The sequence below is a fragment of the Equus caballus genome, chromosome 7 (assembly GCF_041296265.1).
Source record: "Equus caballus isolate H_3958 breed thoroughbred chromosome 7, TB-T2T, whole genome shotgun sequence".
NCBI classification, from domain to species: domain Eukaryota; kingdom Metazoa; phylum Chordata; class Mammalia; order Perissodactyla; family Equidae; genus Equus; species Equus caballus.
Genome location: NC_091690.1, coordinates 81,545,645 through 81,567,984, shown reverse-complemented (window position 1 = coordinate 81,567,984; position 22,340 = coordinate 81,545,645). Strand labels below are relative to the sequence as shown.

The window sequence follows — 22,340 nt, the reverse complement described above, 5'->3', positions numbered from 1 at the left end:
AAAGCCTAGAATTACCAATGCACTCCTAAAACACAGCAAAGCATGGGAATTGGCCCTGTCAGGTATCAAAAATTAATTAATGTTTTTTTTTAAGATTTTATTTTTCCTTTTTCTCCCCAAAGCCCCCTGGTACATAGTTGTATATTTTTTAGTTGTGGGTCCTTCTAGCTGTGGCATGTGGGACGCTGCCTCAGTGTGGCTTGAGGAGTAGTGCCACGTCCACGCCCAGGATCCAAACTGGCGAAACCCTGGGCCACCACAGTGGAGCACGCAACCTTAACCACTCAGCCACAGGGCTGGCCCCACAAAAATTAATTTAAAAAAAGACATACAAGTGGCCACAGGTACATGAAAAGGTTCTCAACATCACTAATCATCAGGGAAGTGCAAATCAAAACTATTGTGAACTATCAACTTCACATCTATAGAATAGCTGTTATCAAAAAGACAAGAGATACCAAGTGTTGGCAAGGATGTGGAGAAAAGGGAACCCCTGTGCACTGTTAGTGGGAATGCAAGTTGGTACAGCCACTATGAAAAACACCTTGGAAGTTCCTCAAGAAATTAAAAATAGAGCCACCTTATGACCTTGCAATACCACTTCTGGATATATCCAAAGGAAATGAAAACAGGATATCAAAGAGATATCTGCACTCTTGTGTTCACTGAAGCATTATTCACGATAGCCAAGATATGGAAACAACCTAAGTGTCCATCAGTGGATGAATGGATAAAGATGATGTGGTGTGGAGTGGAATGGAATGGAATATTACTCAGCCGAGAGAGAGAAGGAAATCCTACCATTTGTGACAACGTGGATAGACTTCAAAGGCATTATGCTAAGTACAAGAAGCCGGACAGAGAAAGACAGATACTGGATGGTGTTATTTATGTGTGGATTTTTTTTTTTAGTTCAAACTTTTAGAAAAAGAGAGTAGAAAAGTGGTTACTAGGCTGAGAGGTGGGGGAGATAAGGAGAGGTTGGTAAGAGGTGCAATTTTTTAGCTATAAGGTGAATAAAGCTGAGGATCTAATGTAAAACATAGTAACTATGTTTGATAACACTGTATTAAATAATTGAAGTTTGCTGAGAGTAGAATTTAAATGTTCACACCTAAATAAATAAATAAATAAATATGTGAAGTGATGGATATGTTAACTCAAATGTGAGAATCCTTTCACAATGCATACATACAGTCATCCCTTGGTATTCTCGGGGAATTGGTTCCAGGACCCCCTGCAGACACCAAAATCCACGGATACTCAAGTCACTTAGTCATCCCCTCATATTTGCAGGTTCCACGTTTTGACAATTTAACCAACCATGGATGGTAAACATAGTTTACGTAGTATAGATCGTAAACATAGTATTCTATCTGAAGGTACTTGAACCTGTGGATGTGGAACCTGCAGATATGGAGGGCTGACTGGATACCAAATCACCATTATGTGTACTTTAAATATCTTACCATTTCATTTGTCAATTATACCTCAATAAAACTTAAAAAATTAATTAGTTTAAGATTGTAGTAATTAAGACTGTGTGGTATTGACACAATCATAAATTGACCAATAGAACAGAATATAGAGTTCATAAACAGATATACACATATATGGAAACATGATTTATGACAAAGTTGGCATTTCAGACCAGTGGCAAAAAGATGAAAAATTTAGTAAATAGTGCTGAGACAATTGGGTGACCACGTACACGTAACGTACTATGTACACAAAAAAGGTACAGATACCTCACACCACACATTAAAATCAGTCTCATTGGATTAAAGACTTAAATATGAAAAGCCATCCTATGAAATTTTTCAAACAGAATAAGGGAGGTATTTTTATGACTTTAGGAAAAGATTTGCTAAGTCACAAATAGTGCCAATCTTGAAAGACTGATAAATTTGACTGCATTAAAATTAGGAATTTCTGTTCATCAAAAAATACTGTAAAGAGAGTGAAAATGCAAACCTCAGTGAGAGATGATTGCAAAGCATATGACTGCCAACCGATTAGTACTCAGATTATAAAAACTTCTACAAATCAATGAAAAAAAAGATCAACAACCCAAATTTTAAATGGGCAAAAAGACTTTAAAAAGTATCTCAAAGAATCCCACTTGGATCATAAGTGTATAAAAAAAAAGATGTTAATAATTGGAGAAATGTAAATTAAAACCACGAGATAGCCTTTTACATTCCCTATTTTGTAATGATTAAAAAATTGGATAATATCAAATATTGGTGAAGACAGAAAACAAGTGGAACATGTAAACTCTGCTGGTTAGAGTGTAAAATGGTACAATTCCTTTAGAAAATGTAATAAGATATAAAAAATCAGATAATTTGTCATTTTCCTATAAAGCTGAATATAAACTCTTGCCCACATACCCGAAGAGTCATGCAAAAAATGTTCATTGGAGCAGTGATTGAAATAACAGAAAACTGGAAACAACTCATAAGCCAATGTGCAGTAGAATGGATAAATAAGTTATAGTATCTTCTTATATTAGAATATTATTTAGCAGAGAAAATGAGTGAATTACAGCTACAAGGAACAATGTAGATGAATCATAATGAAAATAATTCTGTTCAAAAATAAAAAGGCAATTCAACTACAATGTGATTCCATTTATATAAAATTCAAAGCATATAATATATTATTTCAGGATACTTGATTTAGGGATACAGCATATGGGGTAAAATTATAAAGAAAAGCAAGACAATCTATACCTATATTAAAACGTCACGTTATGCTACAAATATCTTTCTCAGGAATTCTAACTTAAAATCTAGCATCAAAAACGTACTCTTGTAAAAAGATTTTTGTAGTTTCTTTAAGCAAATTGACAAGATAGAAGATAAGTCACCTTTACTGAAACACATCCTTTTTTTAAATTTTTGCAGGGAAAGATTCACCCTAAGCTAACATCTGGCCAGTCTTCCTCTTTTCTTCCTTTCCCACCCCCCCCAAACCCCCATACATAGTTGTATATAGTTGTATCTTCTTCTGGTTCTTCTGTGTGAGCTGTCACCACAGAATGGCGACTGACAGATGAGTGGTGTTGTTCCGTGCCCAGAAAACCAAACCTGGGCCCCTGAAACAGAGTGCACTGAACTTAACTGCTGGGCCATCAGGGCTGGCTCATGGAAACAGATTCTTACTTTAGAGTCTAAGAGACTGCTATAATAGTTTATAATAGCAAAACTTGAAAGCAACCTAAATGTTTACCATTCAAATATTGATTTAATTACAGTACAACTGTTCTTTGGAATACCGTTCAGCTACTAAATAGGAAAAGATAGATCTATAATATGTACCCATATAGAAAAACTTCTATTAGATGTTGCTAGGTGGGCAAAAAAAGTTAGACAAAGTAGATATAATATGATTTTATTTTTGATCTAAAATCACATGTATGTATGTGTGTATATCATAGTAAAAATCTGGAAGGGTATTTACACTAAATTCTTAGCAGTGGTTATCTCTGGCATATGGATTAGAAGAGTTTTGACTTCCAATTTAAACCTTTCTCTGCTTGAAACACACACACACACAAGCATAATTAAATTATAATACACAACAAGCATGTCTTCTGTAATTTAAAAAAAGATTCTCGGGGCCAGCCCTGTGGCCAAGTGGTTAAGTTCGCGCACTCCGCTTTTGGTGGCCCAGGGTTTCGCCCGTTCGGATTCTGGGCACGGACATGGCACCACTCATCAGGCCATGCTGAGGCAGCATCCCACATGCCACAACTAGAAGGACCCACAACTAAAAATACCCAGCTGTGTACCGGGGGGCTTTGGGGAGAAAAAGGAGAAATAAAATCTTTAAAAAAAATAATAATAAAAGAAATTTTAAAGATTATTTTTGTAGGAAGGAAATTATTGAACATCTTTATGAGAAGAATAAAACATGATAAATTTGCCCTAAAAAAAGCCACGTATCTTTTGTTACTATTGTTACTTTATTACAGTTACTTTGGTACTGTCACTATAGAGGACAAAAGAATTTGATTAACTGGTCAAGATCTCTGGAAGCCCTAAAGTTGCATAATTTCCTGATTCCCTTTAACTGGTGATAGAACCACAAAAACTATTTTGGGGCGTTCTTTTCATTAGTACTTTCTGTGCTGTTTATTAACTAAAGAACTAAATTATAAGGCTTTCTCCACACTTAATTTTAGCATATACTAATTAGAAGGTCACTTACAGAACAGCCAGGTGCCCTTGGGCTACAAATACTTTTCTTTTTCATTTGACTAATTGCATTTCTGAGAAAAAAAAAAGGCATTCATTTTTTTTTTTTTTTTTGCTGCTTTCAAACACACCTGGACTGATAGGCACTTAATATTTTATAATGCAGTATTTCATAAGTACATAAAAATAGATCCTGTCTTCCTTCCAGCACATGCTGTTGTTTAACGTTCCAGAAAGGCTCTTCTCAGTTAGAAAGGAGCTCGCATGGGATTTTCTTATTTTAATGGGTTATTTATTGCTAACTTGGGATTTACTAATATTTATATGCTTGTTGTAACGATGTTTCTTGTGGGGATTTAACATGACATTCTGAACATTTTTTACAAAAGCATAGAGTTTCAAGGCAGAGAGGCCAAACATCTGTGTTGGTGTTTTAAGAAAGAAACATTAACTAAATGAACTAATTTTTAGGTAGTGATTAAAAAACTTGAGTGATTTTTGCTTTTTGTGATCTTGAAGTTATTCTGTCTTTCCTGTCCTCGGGAAAATTAAATGGAACATGAGTACTGCCAAGGGGCTATTTTGTTTATCAGGTTTTTTCAATGCCAAGATAACTTTTTGAAGGGCTAATTTATAGAAGTTATAGATTATTCCTACATATCATTTCATTTCAAATAACTGATATGTATTTTAATATTTTTTCATATCTGAGATTACTAGAAATCTCTCCAAAAATATCCTGGCCTTAACTCTTTCCATTTTAGCAGATACATGATTAAAACTTTTTATGTGTCAAGATCTTTACTAAGATCTTTTAACAATAAACTATAAATTTAAAACCCAGTGATGTCCTCCATTTCCAGCATCATAATAAACTGCATGCTCTGAGGGACCCTCTCACTAACATAGAAATAGATCTTAGAAAATTGCAAAACGTACAATCATGCAAAAACATAGTTTTCATACATTGTTTTTCCCAAGAAGAAAAGGAAATCTCCAATATGTCCCTCCTCTACATTCAAGAAAAGGACAAATAGGGCGTGCTCAGTGGCACAGCAGTTCAGTTCACATGTTCTTTGGCAACCCAGGGTTCGCCGGTTTGGATCCTGGGTGCAGGCCTATGCACCACTTATCAAGCCATGCTATGGCAGGCATCCTACGTATAAAACAAAGGAAGATGGGCACAGATGTTAGCTCAGGGCCAGTCTTCCTCAGCGAAAAGAAGGGGATTGGTGGCAGATATTAGCTCAGGGCTAATCTTCCTTGGGGAGTGTGGGGGAAGGCGAAGAAAGGGACAAATAGGGAAAACCAAATCCTGAGCAATTAGCAATTGGGAAAACCAGATTTGTAAGCAGAATTAAGCCTGGAAGAGGAATAAAATAATCTCTATTCAGTAGCATGCTCCTCACCCATCCTTCCAGAAGAAGTGGTTGTAAATCCTTTCTGGAATAATGCAGCCCCAAGTTAGGCAATCAGGATTCCCAGAGATGAAATTCAATAAAATATGAACTCACGATTTAAAAATGACCAAATACTGAGGAAATGAGCCAGTATGAATTAGTGTTAACAGAAACAACCAACAACAGATTTAGACCCCTAAAGACTTTATATATTGGAATTATCCAATTTGAATATATAATGATTAAAATGTGTAAATAAGTAAAAGATTGAATATAAAATAAGCGAATAACAAGAGACAACAAAAATGGCCAGGTAAGTTTAAATTATATGATCATTAAATGTAAAAACTCAGGGGCCAGCCCCATGGCTGAGTGGTTAAGTTCACGTGCTCCGCTTCGGCAGCCCAGGGTTTTGCCAGTTCAGATCCTGAGCACAGACATGGTACCGCTCGTCAGGCCATGCTGAGGCGGTGTCCCACATGCCACACTAGAAGGACCCACAACTAAAATATACAACTATGAACTGGGGGGGTTTGGGGAGAAAAAAGCAGGGAAAAAAAAAGAGATTGGCAACAGTTGTTAACTCAGGTGCCAATCTTAAAAAAAAAAAGTAAAAGCTCAAAGCATGTGGAAGACTCAATATTGTTAAAATGTCAGTTCTCTGCAAATCAATCTGTAGGTTCAATGCAATCCCAATCAGAATCGCATCAGACTCTTTTTAGAAATTGACAGGCTGGTTCTAAAATTTATGTGGAAATGCGGAGTACTTAGGATGGCCAAAGCAATCTTGAAAAAGAACACAATTGGAGGACTTATACCACCTGACTTCAAGACTTAAAATCAACTCAGAGTAATCAAGATGGTGGTTACTGACAAGTATCAACAAATAGATCAACAGAAAGAGCACCCAGAAATAAACCCACATTTATGGGATTTTTGACAAAGGCACCAAAGCAATCCAATAGAAGGAGGAAAGTTTTATTCCACAAACAGTCGTGGAATAACTGAATATCCACATGGAAAAAAGTGAACCTTGACCTCTACCTCACGTCAAACACAAGAATTAATTTGAGGTACAGTGTAGACCTAAACCTAAAATGTAGAACCATAAAGCTTTTAAGGGAAAACATGGAGCAGTTTCATGCCTTGGGAATTGGTAACAGTCTCTTAAGTCACAGAAAGCAATAAGCAAAAAAGATAAAAAGTGATCATTTACTTCATCAGAATTAAAACTAATGCTCATTGAAAGATACCATTAAGAAAATGAATAGGCAAGACTGGGAAAAAATGTTCCCAAAATATATATATGGTAAAGAACTGATTTCATGTTTATATAATGAACGTCTACAACTTAAGAAGCAGCAGCCAAACAAACCAGTTTTTTAAAATCGACAATTTGAATAGACACTTCACAAAATAAGATATGTGAATGGTCAATAAGCACTTGAAGAAGTACTCAATATTATTAGTTATCATGGAAATGCAACTTAAAACCACTGTGAGATACTACTATTTGTATATTTTATTGTATGTAAATTGTAGAGCAAAAGAAAAACCTATAAAGACATATTGAACTCTAATGATATGGATGCTAAAGTACTTGGGGGAAAATATAATTGATGCCTGTGATTTACTTTGAAATGCACTAAGAGTAAGATGGATTAATGGATAGATAGATGGATAGATAAATGATAAAGCAAGCATAGTAAAATGTTATTGATGCAGTCTAAGTGGAAAGTATACAGGTGTTCAGTGTAAAATTCTTTCAACTTTGATATATGTTTGAATGTCCAGATAAAATAAGTAAACAAAGAAATAAATACATAATTAACAAAATCTCAATGGATAGGTCAAACTTTAAACTAGACACAGTGGAAGAGAGAATTATAGTGAACTGGAATACACATCTGAAGCAATTACACATATTGGAGCAGAGAGAGATAAGAAGATAGAAAATATAGAAAGGAAAGTAAGACACGTGGAGGATGTAATGAGGTGGTCTAACACAGTACTGTTCAAAGTGCTAATCTGTGACAAGATAAGGAACTTATGCCAGAATGTAAATCAGTGACTTTCTCTTCACTGAGAAAGTTTTACTATGGGAAAAAAAGCTCCTAAACAGTGAGCTTAGTGCGACTTAAGCTGGCAATAGTCAGTATCTCCAAAAGTAACCAAGGGTCCTGCCTTACTAAAGAGGAGAGGCTTAGTAGTCAAGCCTCAGATTTTGTCAAGGGCTGAAAATTCCAGTCACGAACAAAGTGTTTTTATAAAATTTCATTGGTTGCTGCATAAATTCTTACATTGGGCTTCTTAGGCCAGGGGCTCTGAATAATATAGGAAACCACATAGAGGTTTAAAAGTATGAGACAAGAGGCTTTTCTTCTGGAACCCCAAACTTCCCACATCAGATTGATTTAACAATCTGGACGTTTTTAAGGACATTCAAGCACTGCTGTTGACCAGTTTATATGTATGAAGTAGCAAATTTGGGGATTTTATTAAGTGCTGTGGTCTGAATGTGTCCTCTTGCATTCATACATCAGAAACCTAACCCCCAAGGTGATGGTGTTAGGAGTTGGGGCTTTGAGGAGGTGATTAGGCCATGAAGGCAGAACCCTCACCACCGAGATTAATGCCCTTATAAAAGAGAACCAAGAGAGCTCTCTCGCCCCTTCCACCCTGTAAGGATACAAGAAGTCTGCAACCCTGAAGAGGGTCTTCACCCGACCATGCTGGCATCCTTATCTTGGGCCTCCAACCTCCAGAACTCTGAGAAATAAATTTCTGTTGTTTATAAACCACCCAGACTGTGGTATTTGCTCTAGCAGCCCAGAACAGACTAACACATTAGGAGTATATTAATCAGTAGAATACCTCTTGTTTAATCAGGGTGTGTATTTTACTCCTTTCCTCTCTTCTCTTTCTCCAAACATGTTCTGATTTCTGCCATGTTCTAGTCTCTGTACTAGGTAGTGGAGATACTGAGATTATTAAGATATAATTCTAGTTCTTAAGGAGTTCACAGTCTAGAAGGAAAAACTCCCAGGTAAACCAGTATTTATAATATAGTGGGACATGCACTGATAGAGATGTGTGGAACAGTACTGCAAACACTACTATGGGGTTACTGGGTTTAGAGTGGAAAGGAGGTGTCACAGAAGGCATTTGTCAGACAAGGATTGGGAGGGAGAGTATTCCACACAGAAGAACTTGCTAGTAGAAAAAAGAAGTGTGGAAAGGGCCTGTGTTGTTGAAAATTAAAAAATATTTCTATGTTTCCCAGTGTAGTGTAGAAAGATGGTGGGAGGTGAGATGAGAGAAGTAGATAGAGTAACTTCTGGTTAAAGTGAACAGATTGAATGTGTATATTTAATGTCAGCTACTACTCAAAACACCACTAAAACAAAAGTAAAGGAATTTTTAATGCATGAACCCATAGGCAAAACAGGAGAGGAGACAACAGCAACCACAAATTTGGAAACCAGAAAGCTGATCGATGAGTGACTTGACTTAGCAGACCCAAGAAAGCCTTTTCCTAACTAACAGTTGTAAAAGCCTTGAAGCAGCCCAATTTGCAAACTGCAAAAGGCTCAGAAATTGGGCACAGTGAGTTATCGCTGAAAACAGCTTAAGATGCAGCTCAAACACTAGAAAAAGCATTGGTTGAAAGTCTCTTTAAGATGGAGTAGGATTCCCTTCTCAGATTCTTTTCCAATTCCATGTCAATAGCCAGTGGCCTCTCGTTTATCCTGGCAGAAGATTAGAGGTTTGTTTGTTTGTTTGCATATTTATTTTTAAGAGCAAGAGGATATTGCTGGCCTGGGAGATACTAGGTCTGACTAAGGGAAATTCTGTTTTGCTGTAAACAATTCTGTTTCTCAACGAAACAGCTCAGCCAGGTCATGTTATAATGAAGCTTACAGTCAACAAGCTTCACCACGTACATGTTCTTTTTGTTTAGTCGTTCTTTGGTTTACTTCTTGTGGAGGAGAACCTAAGCAGAAGGGGCCGTTAAACAAAGTCAGTTCCTACTCCCCAACTCTGCTTTCATTCGCCACTCCCCCTTGTAAGAGAACCATCAAGCCATCATCCATAATTGTCCTATCCTTTTCCTTCTTGGATACCTGTATCACTCTGACTGCCTCATACAGGCTCAGCTTCCTATGGCTCCGAAACTGGGTCAGCCACAATCATTTCTCTTCTCTGGAAATAGGCTTAAAGAAATTAAGTAATTTTCCCAAATCACACAGCTCATAAATTGAAGAAGTGAGTTCTAAATCTAGTTTTGTTCTGTTTTGTTTCCTCTGTGCCTTTAACTCACTGATACTACATTCTTCAAAAACTGTGGCAGTTTTTGTGCTCTATAGCTAAATTGAAGTTTATATCAGGAATCTGTATTCTGGAAACTTGTGGATCTTTCTTTTCTTTTCTTTTTTTTAAAGATTGGCACCTGAGCTAACATCTGTTGCCAATATTATTATTTTTTTCCTTCTTCTCCTCAAAGCCCCCAGTACATAGTTGTATATTGTAGTTGTGGTCCTTCTGGTTGTGACATGTGGGACGCCGCCTCAGCGTGGCCTGATGGGCGGTGCCATGTCGGCGCCCAGGATCCAAACTCGTGAAACCCTGGGCTACCAAAGTGGAGCGCGGGAACTTAACCACTTAACCACGGGGCCGGCCCCCTATTTTAAAATAACAATTGCTATTGAAAAACTCTAGGCTTAACTGAATGAAAACAGACCTTGTTTGTATTGTTCATCATTGTATACCCAACATCCAGCACAGCACCTGACACATAGGAAGTATTCAGATATTGTTTGAATACATGAATGATCACATAATTTCACAGAAGCAGTAATTATTGAAACAAGAGTCTATTTTTCTAAGTTACTTAACAACTAGGTTGTCAACAGCTTTGAGTTTCAGATTTAGAATAAAATTCATTAAGACGTTAGCTATTCTAATAGCTGTAAGGTTTAGGCCAGATCTTCAAATACTACCACTAAACCAAAATCATTGATGAAAACTCATTGATAAATCTAGTGGGAACTTTTCAGTTCTTATCTCTTTTTTTCCCCCCAATCCTCACCACCTCCACCCTCACCCCCCCCCCCCCACCCCACACCCACCTCAGTTCTACACCTGGTAGCATTTGATGGTAACCACCTCTTTGCAAAACTCTCTCCCCTTATCTTTGATGATACCATTTCTCCTGGTTTTCTACTTCTTTTGAATCTCTTTTTCCTTTTCTTTTTTTTTTTAAGATTTTATATTTTCCTTTTTTCTCCCCAAAGCCCCCAGTACATAGTTGTATATTGTTCGTTGTGGGTCCTTCTAGTTGTGGCATGTGGGATGCTGCCTCAGCGTGGTTTGATGGATTCGAACCAACGAAACACTGGGCCGCTTGCAGCAGAGCGCACGAACTTAACCACTCGGCCACGGGGCCAGCCCCTGAATCTCTTTTTCAGTCTTCTTGGTAGGGCTTCTCTTCCCCCATCCTGTAAATGGTGATATTCATTTGCATTTTAGATCCATCTTTAGATCATCTCCCAGTCTAAGATTCTCCCTAGGCAATCTTATTCATTCATATTACCATCTTATACTTATATCTTCCAAATCTATATCTCAAGCCCAAATCTACCTCCTAAGTTCCAGACCTGAAAATCTTGCTGGTTATTGTCCATCTTAAATGTTCCAAAGCTATTTAGATATGTTCCAAACTGAAATAATCATCTTTTACCCCATATCCAGCCAACACCCACAACCACTTCCTCCTGAGTGTCCTAGTTCAACAAATGGCACAAGTAAGCCAAAAACATGGAATTAGTCTCTTTCTCTTAGGTTTATCCTCATATCTGATCAGCCACTGGTCCTATAGATTCTACTTCCTAAATGTCTATCAACTCCATCCACTTTTCTGTGACTTAAATTACAATATCCTAATTTAAGTCACCAACATTTCTTGCCTCTGTTACTACGACTACTTCTTACCTGGTCTCCCTACCTCCATCTGACCCATCCCCCTACTAATCATTGTCTTGGCCCCTGCCTACGTCTACAGCTTCAGCTTTCTCTGCTGTCATCCTCTGGCCTTTGTACATCGCATTGTGTTAGTTTGAAACACTCTTTCTACTCCTCACTCCCTCAGTCGTCCCTTTCACCTGGCTAATGCCTGCTCATCCTTTAATCTCAGTTTAGATGTCACTTCCTCCTGAAAGCCTTCCATCAGTTATGGATTGGTAGCCATTTCTATGTGCTTCCACTCTATCTTGTACTGTTCCCATCCTATCCACTGTGACCCTGCAATAGCGTTTATCACATATAATGAAATTGCCTCTTGACTTATCTGTATTCCTCATTATGTCTGGCATGAAGTAGTATCTCAATAAAAATTTGATGAATGAGTAAATGAGTAAGTGAATATAATATAAGTAACTGCTGCCTTAGCTGGTCAGCTCTACAGTTTCTATCCCTACACAGGCCAGGAGCTTTTACCCTTTCTTGGCTATAATCTAATCCCCAACCAGAGTCAGCCTCTGTTCACTTTTCTGTCTCTGTACACAGGAATATCTAGGTAAGAGAATGTAGATGGATAGTTTGTAATTCATGACCTCTGCTTGAAAGTAAAGCTTAAACTTCACATACAGCTGGTCAATATTATCCCCAATAGACAGTAATGTTGTTGATATATTTAAAGCACAGGTGTTCATACCTACTGCATTAGAATCACCAAGGATGAAGCGAAAGTATCTGTATCTTTTTAAAGTTCCACAGGTAAATTTGATTTGTAGCTAGAGTTGAAAAACCAGTGTCCTATTATCTAATATAGTCATTTTCAAAACTTCTCTTAAATTTTTTAAATATGCATTTCTAGGCCCCATCATCAGAGATTCTGATGCACTAAGCCTGGGATGGGATAATTGGAGCTAACATTTAAAACTTTTCAACAGCAAAATGGACAGCTTTATAGATATGCGATGACCATTGCATAGAGTATTCCATCAAATACTCTTTAGTCGTTTTCAGGAAAGCTGAAAAAGGATTTCTTCATTGTCAGAGAGGTTAGACTGGATGCTCCCTACGTTCCTCTTACCTCTGAATTCCATAATCTCAGGATATTTTTTTCATCCTTGCTCACTAGAAGCAGTCCTGGCCCTCCCCAGTTCATAACACATTATCATCTTTGGTCCATGAAAGGTCCGTTTCTTGTTTTATTTATTTATTTATTTATTTTCATCACCATTATGCTTCCAATCTCCTGCAGTCATTTTAATGTGTTTAATATATTGTTTTCTATGCACATGTTCTTGAAAAGTGTATACTAGTGCACATGTATTTTAAATTTATATAAATTGTGTATTGTATTCTTATTCTGTTTCTCTAGTTAATCAGCATTATTTTTAATATCATTTTATGAAGCTAGTGTAAATCAGATTCCAAAACCAAATAGGAATCCAAAAAGGAAAGAAAAAGATAGTTCCACTTTTTTATTCAATGTAAATGCAGAGTTTCTAAGTAAAATATTGGCTGATTGATTCCAGGAGTGCGTTAAAAAAATAAAACATCACAATATAGTGGAATTATTTTAGTGTAATTCACCACACTAATAGATTAAAGGAGAAAAATTATGATTATCTTAATAAGTGCAGAGAGGGCTTTTCAGAAAGTTCAGTGTGTATTTGTGTGAAAGTTCTTAGCAAACTGTTATTAGAGAAAAACTTCCATACTTGGTAAAACCTACATACCAAAGACCTGCAGCAAGCCTTATAGTTAATGAAGAAACTATATGCGTTCCCTTAAGATTGGAGCAAGATGAAGATGCTTACTGTTATTGCTACTGTTAACAATGTTGTCAAATCATTATGTTGTACCCCTAAAACTAATATAATGTTATATGTCAATTATATCTCAATTTTTAAAAACTATTATAAAGGGGGAAATAAGAAATGAGATCTAAGGCTTGGAAGAGAAAGCTGTCATTTTCAGATTATATAATCCTCTGCCTAGAAAAAGTGCCACATTGAACAAATTATTTTAACTAATAAGATGATTTAGTTAGGTTGCTGGGTATAAGATCAATCCACAAAAATCAGTAAGCATTTCTTTTTGCCAGCAAAAACCAACTAAATAAATTTTTTAAAAATCTTCCCTCTCTTCCCACCCTTCATTCCCTTCTTTCTTCCTTCCTTCCCTCCTTCCCTCCATCCCTCCTTCTTTCATCCTGCGTCCAAGCACCATTAGGCAGGCTCAGGCAGCGCAGTAATGGCAACCAGGCAGAGGCTGGGCCCCATACTTGCAAAAATGGAGTCCAGGTAAGGTAGTATTGGTGGCCCAGTGTAATCAGAATACCGTTTACTTTCAGAAGACTGAAGAAATAAATAAATATATTGAGAATAATGATAGCCAGGTTTTTCACTGATAGAGAAGGTGCAAATATGGAAAAGGAGAAAGCTAGAATGAATCCTATACTTTTGAATAAAGTAGAGCTAATGATACAAATTCATAATTTTCAACATATATATAGATAGATACTGAAATAAAGATAAGTGGAAATGCGTGTGTATGTCTGTGTGTGTGTGCAGGGGTGTATGTATATGTATTTCCTAGCTCTATTTGTTGAGAAGGCCTGGCAGCAGAGACACCCCAGTAACAATGTGCACACCTAGTATCTAGATCTTGGTTTTTAAATACCAGTTTCAACTAAAAGGAAGAAATGACTCCTTGAAGAAATGGCCAGGGCCAGGACTAGGGCAAGGAAAATATAAGAAAGGCTTGGAGTATCTTTGTATTCTAGAAAGTACAGCAGTGCCCAAAGAATGAATGAACTCTAGTTGGATTTTTTTATTGTAATATACAATATTGCATAACATAAAATTTCCCACTTTAACCATTTTTAAGTGTACAGGTCAGTGGCATTAAGCACATTAACACTGTTATCCAAACATCATCACCATCCATCTCCGGAACTATTCCCATATTCCCAAACTGAAACTTACCAACTAAACAGTTACTCCCATTTCTCCCCTCCCCACCAGCCTCTGGCAATCACCATTCTTCCTTCTGTCTTTATAAATTTGACAACTCTAAGTACTCATGTAAGTGGAATCATATAGTATTTGTCTTTCTGTAACTGGCTTATTTCACTTACCATAATCTCCCCATGGTTCATCCAGGTTGTAGCATGTGTCAGAATTTCCTTCCTGTTTAAGGCCAAATAATGTCCCATGGTATGTACATACCACATTTTGCTTATCCATTTATTTGTCAACAAACACGTTAGGTGACTTGCACCTTGTGGCTGTTGTGAATAATGCTGCAGTGAACATGGGTGTACAAATATCTCTTCAAGGCCCTGCTTTCAGTTCTGTTGAATGTCTACCCAGAAGTGGAATTGCTGGATCATATGGCAGTTCCAGTTTTAATTTTTTGAGGGACGACCTTACTGTTTTCCACAGTGACTGTACCATATTATGTTCCCACTGGCAGTGCACAAGGGTTCCAGTTTCTCCACAGCCTCTCCAATACTTATTATTTTCTGTTCTTTTGATAATTGCCATCCTAAGGGTGTGAGGTGGTATCTCATTGTGATTTTCATTTGCATTTTCGTAATGGTAGTAGTGTTGTTGAGCATCTTTTCATGTGCTTATTGGCCATTCGTATATCATCTTTTGAGAAATGTCTATTTAAGTCCTTTGCCCACTTTTTCATCACTCTAGTTGAAATTTTTGAGGATTTTGATACTATCCTTCTAAAATTTACATGAAAGAACATGAAGAACAAAGAAGAGAGGACTTTCCCTATCAGATGTCAAGATATACTTTGAAATCATGATAATAAAACCATTGTCTTTTTAGAGCACAAACAGGCTAATAAACCAATGAAATATAATAGAGCACACACAGACAGACTTCGTGTTCATGGAAACTTAGTAGGTGTCACAAATCAGTGGGGAAAGGAAAGCTAGTTTAGTAAATGGTGCTGGGAAATTAGATCACTGTATGAAGAGGAATAAATCATTCCTAGATAGCAGCACATATAAAGATGTTCTTCAGAGAGGTTAAACATCTAAATGTAAAGAAAAAATTCCAAAGTTAATGAAAGAAATGAAGATGAGGTATCTTTGTGACCTAGGGGCAGAGGAGAAGTTCTTAAAATTTGAAACATAAATACAACAGTACAAAGAAAAAAAGCAGATTGATTCCTTAAGTTATTAAGACTCTTTAATCAATGAAGGACAACATGGATGAAATTAAATTATGGATGTTGATTTAATAGACCAGAAATTTTGTTTTACTATGTCTAAACGACAAGGAAATAGTATCTGGAATATACAAAGAATTTCTGTAAATCACCAAGAATAAATCAGCAACCCAAATGGAAAAATGTAAAAAAGGTATGAACAGCTCTTTATAAAAAATAGAATTCAAAAAGCTATAAGGATATGCAAATTAAAACAATAACTCTTTATACTCAGACAGGCAAAAATTAGAAAATAGAATAATGCCATGTTGGTAGGGGTGTGACAGTATAGGAATCTTCATGCACTGCTGTTGAAAGCGGAGATAAGTACAGTCATTTTGGAGAGCGATCAGGTGGTACTTAGTCACAACGAGGGTACACATACCCTATGATCCAGCAGTAGTCCTGGACAGATGATTGAAAGGAAGAGAGAGAGAGATCTTATACAAGACCATAAGAGGACTTGTACCTGGTTACTCGCTTATTTATGATGTCAGGACATTGGGGCAATCTGAGTGTTTGTCACTGGGATAGTAGCTAGATAAAATTTGGTGAACGTGCACCATGTGGAGTACTACACAGCAGCTTTTAAAGATGTGCTAATGTGTACATAGCAACATGTATGGATATTGAAGGAATTATTTGTAATCCTATGTAATAAAGTACAATGTTCAAATTTACCCTTGCCTACTACAGGAATTAAAATATAGGATTTATCTATACATCTGTAATTAGTTGATGTTTGTAGATTATTTAGTCTACAGGAGTTTTCTTGTTTTTGAAGAGAGGGAGAGTGAGGACAAATTGAATCCCCTGTCTGTCTCTCACTGCCTTTAAGCCTTCAACTTTGGTGATGCAGTTGACTTGCAGGAAAAGTTAATTCCCTTCACTACAGAGCTGCACACATGCCAGCTCAGAATTCAAAGAAGCTGAAAGAGGAAATCCAGCAGGAGCTGGAGGAGCTGCAAGCCTGACTGACAAGATAAGACGGCAGATGAGCGACAATACGTACACGCAGCACCTAACCCTGCACTGACTTCGGAACATAAGCGTGGGTGCTGCTTCACTTCCACCTTCCAGATCTCTGGCAACTCTACCGCAGAACCATACAGGGAAGGAAATTCTGAGGAAAATAGTTCCAGTTTAGCTAAGTTGACACTACACAAAGTTACCACCCTCTTCCCAGACAATACCCTAATGTGACATGAGACCATGTGACGTTGTGAACTCGTATTGTAATTCAAGTTTGTATTGTAATTCAGTCACCTATAGGATTAGACTTTGTTATAATATTTAGACATCTTAACCCTGCAGCTGCTGGATCTTATTTAAGATAAATAAGAGCAATCGTAGAAACTTTCTGGTCCCTTACCTGAACTGTGTAACAGAAATTTAACACCCTGAGCTTATTATGATCTTTCTCCTTATTCTCTAGTACACTTTGAAATAGTGGACTAGCCTCATTGTTCCCTTTATTTGAACTGAAATATTTATGGCAAATAGTTGGTTATCTGTAGGCACTTGATTATAGTTGTCTATAGGTGATAATTTAAGTAATTGTTTTGCCATTGAGTGCCATTGATTAATGGTTTCTCATTAACTACTGGCAAAAGATTTATTAATACTTTTTGTTCTTAATGATTATTAAGATTTCATTTTTTAAGAACAGTTTTAGGTTCACAGCAAAATTAAGGGGAAGGTATAGAGATTTCCCATATGCCTTCTGCCCCTACACATGCATAGCCTCCCCCATTATCAACATTCCCCACCAGAGTGGTACATTTGTCACAATTAATGAACCTACATTGACACATCATAATCACCTAAAATCCATAGTTTACTTTATGTTTCACTCTTGGTGGTGTACAGTCATGAGGTTTGGACAAATGTATAATGAGATGTATCCTTCATTATGGTGTTACACAGAGTATTTTCACTACCCTAAAACTCCTCTGTGCTCTGCCTGTTCATGCCTCCTACCCCCTAACCCAGCAATTATTAATACTGTGACTCTAATCAGATCAAAGAGCCAATTCCAGATTTCTCTCCTTCAAGTTGCTTTTCTCCTGAAACAACTTCTGGTACAGGTCAGGAAAATCCTTAAGTAGCACTCTTCATTTTCTACAAGTTTGTTATATTATACTTCTCTTGGTTGCATCTGTCTAAATGTGTAGAACAGACCAACAGTAATTTCCAAATGTTCTGGGCAATACAATAATTGCTTTTGCAAGTGAAATTTAAAATATTATCTTACCTATTTATTTCAGATTTCGTTGAGTGTTTACATATCTAAAGGACATTTAATGGAAATCTAAGAGACTGCTGACAATCACAGATTTGACATTCTGTGCATTGAGGGAAAGATCCATAAAACATAGTAATTGGTATTTTTGCTGAGACAGAAATTTGAGCTATACGTGCAATGCTAGAATGTGCTAGTGAAACACTTGAGTAGTGTGTAAGCCTTGCTAATCATTACCCATTCTGCATCTCAACTTTACCTTGTTTTCAAGTAGTCACTGTGTGACTCATGAAATTATATTTGTGAAATATATAGTATTTATGATGTGTTGTTTAAAGAATAAAAATAAAATAAACACACATGTATCCAACACCCAGTTTAAGAAATAGAACATTAACATTGAAGTCCTTGGGAGCTCCATCTCAACTGTTCCCACTCTTGTTCTCCCTTAGAGCCACTCTCCTGAATTTGGTGTTATTCATTCCTTTGCTTTTCCTTATGGTTTTGCCCCATATGTATACTCTTAAAATATTATTCAGTTTAATTTTGCCTATTTTGACCTTTATGTAATTGGAATCATTCTGTTTCTTCATTTATACAGTAAGTATTAATTGAGCAACTGCTCATAATGCTCACCCATGTTGGTGCAGGTAGTTATGGTTTATTTATGTTCACTGCTGTATGAGTCCATTCTACTGTTGAAGAACATTTGGCCTGTTTTCATGGCTGGGCTGGAACAATGAAAACGGTGTTGTAACTGGAACAGTGTTGTAATGACCATTCTTGTACGCTGATGCACTTGTGCAAGAATTTCTCTTGAATAGACACATAGGAATGGAATTACTGAGTTAAGAGTATGTGCAAATTCAACTTTACTAGATTATGACGTTATTTTCTAAAATATCTTTACAAATTTCATTCTTACAGCAATGTATGACAGTTTCTATTACTTCATATCTTTGCCAACTTTTAGCATTAAAAAATTCTTAATGTTTAGGGCTGGTCCAGTGGCCAAGTGGTTAAGTTCGCACGCTCCGCTGCAGGCGGCCCAGTGTTTCTTTGGTTCGAATCCTCAGCACGGACATGGCACTGCTCATCAAACCACGCTGAGGCAGCGTCCCACATGCCACAACTAGAAGGACCCACAACGAATAATATACAACTATGTACCGGGGGGCTTTGGGGAGAAAAAGAAAAAAAAAAATTCTTAATGTTAAAATTCTACCAGTCTGATGATTGTAAAAGGGTATATCATTGTAGTTATAATTTGCATTTCCCTGATAGCTAATAAAATGAAAGAATTTTTCATGTTTATTGGCTTTGCGTGTTTTCTGTTAGGAAATGCCTATTTGCTTCTTTTGCCCTTTTTATCTTTTGCATTGTTTATCTTTTTCTCATTGATTTTTTTTTTTTTTAAAGATTTTATTTTTTCCTTTTTCTCCCCAAAGCCCCTCCGGTACATAGGTGTATATTGTTCGTTGTGGGTCCTTCTAGTTGTGGTATGTGGGACGCTGCCTCAGCGTGGTTTGATGAGCTGTGCCATGTCCGCGCCCAGGATTCGAACCAACGAAACACTGGGCCGCCTGCAGCAGAGCACGCGAACTTAACCACTCGACCACGGGGCCAGCCCCTTTTTCTCATTGATTTTTAAGAGTTCTTAATATGTTCTGAACGCCAATCCTTTCATGTTGTAGGTGTCTCTTCCTAGTGTGTAGTTGTCTTTTTCGTGTTTTTCTGATATCTTTTGATGAATATGTTTGTAATTTTAATGTAGTCAACTTCGTTAATCATTTCCATTATGGTTTTTACTTATGTCTTATACAAGAAATCCTTCCCTACCTTGAGATCCTAAAGATATTCTGATGTCCTCTTCAAAAATTTGATAATTTTGCCTTTCATATTTAAGTCCTTAGTCTATCTGAAATTGATTTTTTGTGTATTCTATGAGGTAGAGATCCAGTGTATTTTTTTCAAATGTGTAACTAGTTGCCTGCAAAACTATTTATTTAATAGTGTATCCTTTCTCCAATGATTTGCAATGGTCCCCTTTTCATACATCACTTTTCTGTAAATCTGTGGGTCTATTCAGGATTTCTGTTCTCTTGATCTGTTTGCCTATTTTCCCCAAAGCATCCGATAGTCTTAAGGTTTTATAATAAGTTTTAATATCTGCAAGGCGAGTCCCTTACTGTATCTTCCTAAGGAATATCTTGCCTATTCTTTGCCCTTTGCTTTTCTATATGATTTTAGAATCACCATATTAAATTCCATGCGAAGCTCTAATGAGACTTGGATTAAAATTACCTTGAATCCATAGACTAATTTAGGGAAGAACTGACATTTTTTGAGTCTTCCTTTCCATAAATATGGCGTATTTTTTAAGGTATATAGGTCTTCAATGTCTTTTAATAACATTTTATGACTTTCTCCACAAAGGTCTTATACATCTTTTCTTAGATCTATTCCTGGTTACCCTTTTTCTTTGTTGTTACCGTTGTTGCTATTATGGGTGGTATCTTTTAAAATTACATATTCTAATTACTTTTTTCTGATATATAGAAACATAGCAAATTTATTCATTAATATTGCAAACTTCCTTAGTTCTAATAATTTGTCTGTGTATATTTTTTAGTTCTTTATGTTGGTAGTCGTATTGTCCAGTAAGAGTAATTCTTTTTACCTGATTTTCCAAACTTTATACATTTTATTTCTTTTCTTGTTGTCTGTCAAGGATTATTGTGTAACATTAAATAGAAGTGATACTACCTTTCTTTTAAAATTTAATAATTGAACTTTATATTTGCTGAAAAGTTTTGGTAGATGTCCCTATATCAGGTTAAAAGGTTCTCTTCCATTCCTAGTTTGTTAAGCATTTTTATCATTAATCGGTGTTGAACTTTATGAAATGCTTTTTCTGCAGCTATCAGTTGTTTTCATGGATTGTTGGACTTCATGTGTTAGGAATTTTTCCCATGATTGTTTCCATGATTACGATTAGCCTATAATTTCTTATATTGTCTTTGACTAGCATTGGAGAAAGGTTATACTTGGTATCTGAAAATGAAGTAGGGAGTGTTCCTCTGTCTGTCTTCTCTGAAAGTATATGTTAGATTGAAACAGCATGTTCCTTGGAAGTTTGTTAGAACTCACCAGTGAAGCTGTCTGAGCCTAGTGTTTTCCCTGTAGGAATATATGAAATTCCTAATTATAGACTATTCAGTTTTCATTTTTTATTGAGTTTGTTTGGTAATTTTTCCCTAGGAATTTGTCTATTGTTGTTTTTTCTTTTTAGAAAAAAATTTTTTTCTTTTTTTTTGAGGAAGATTAGCCCTGAGCTAACTACTGCCAATCCTCCTCTTTTTGCTGAGGAATTCTGGCCCTGAGCTAACATCTATACCTATCTTCCTCTCCTTTATATGTGGGACCTACCTCAGCATGGCTTTTGCCAAGCAGTGCCGTGTCCGCACCTGGGATCTGAACCAGCGAGCTCCGGGCCACCGAGAAGCAGAACGTGTGAACTTAACCACTGCGCCACCAGGCCGGCCCCCCAAATTTTTCTTTTTTAAAATAGGTTTTGCCAATTTCCTTTCTCTGTAAACCACTTAACTTTGTATTAATTTCACCTCTATTTTTATTATTTCCATTTTTCTACTTTTTAGATTCATTCTGTTTTTTTTTTTTTAACTTCTTAAGCTACAGGTTTAAGAGGTTCCCAAACTTCCTGAGTTCACAGAATCTTCAATATCTCACTAATCTTTTCTTGGTGCTCCCTGGGCCTAACAGCTTCACTTATTAAGTAGTTAGGGCCAATTTAATGTGTATTTATGTCCTTACAAGTAAATAACCATTTGAGAAAATAATACACACAAATTGAAGAAAATTAATACTTTTATTTCATTTTTAAATAACTGCAGTTCCCTACTAATGGGATATGTGCTCCTCTTAAGTACTCCACAGCTGCTCAGACTGTGCTTTACACTCCTACGTTTCCTGTTTCACCTTGCTTTTAGCATAGTACTTGTTTTTAAGTCACAGCAACTGCTGAATACCCAGCTTCACAAAGATAGGATGTTGTTGATAGTAAGGTAGCACAAGCTGATACTGGAACTGACTTACCTCAAGCTGGTTGTTCATGCAATGTCAAGAGACGTTGAGAGATGCTGTCTTTACCTTGAAAATTAAAATTCTACCATGTCACTCCTATGATTTTAATGTAGCGCCCCTGGTGACTCATCCCACAGTTTAGGAACCAGGGCT

At 36.6% G+C, this 22,340-nt stretch overlaps 1 protein-coding gene across 8 annotated transcripts in view; it reads left to right on the top strand.

The window, feature by feature from the left end:
- Positions 1-22,340, top strand: part of SBF2 (SET binding factor 2) — a 466,103-nt gene that overhangs the window by 293,359 nt on the left and 150,404 nt on the right. The gene's annotated exons all lie outside the window — the stretch shown is intronic.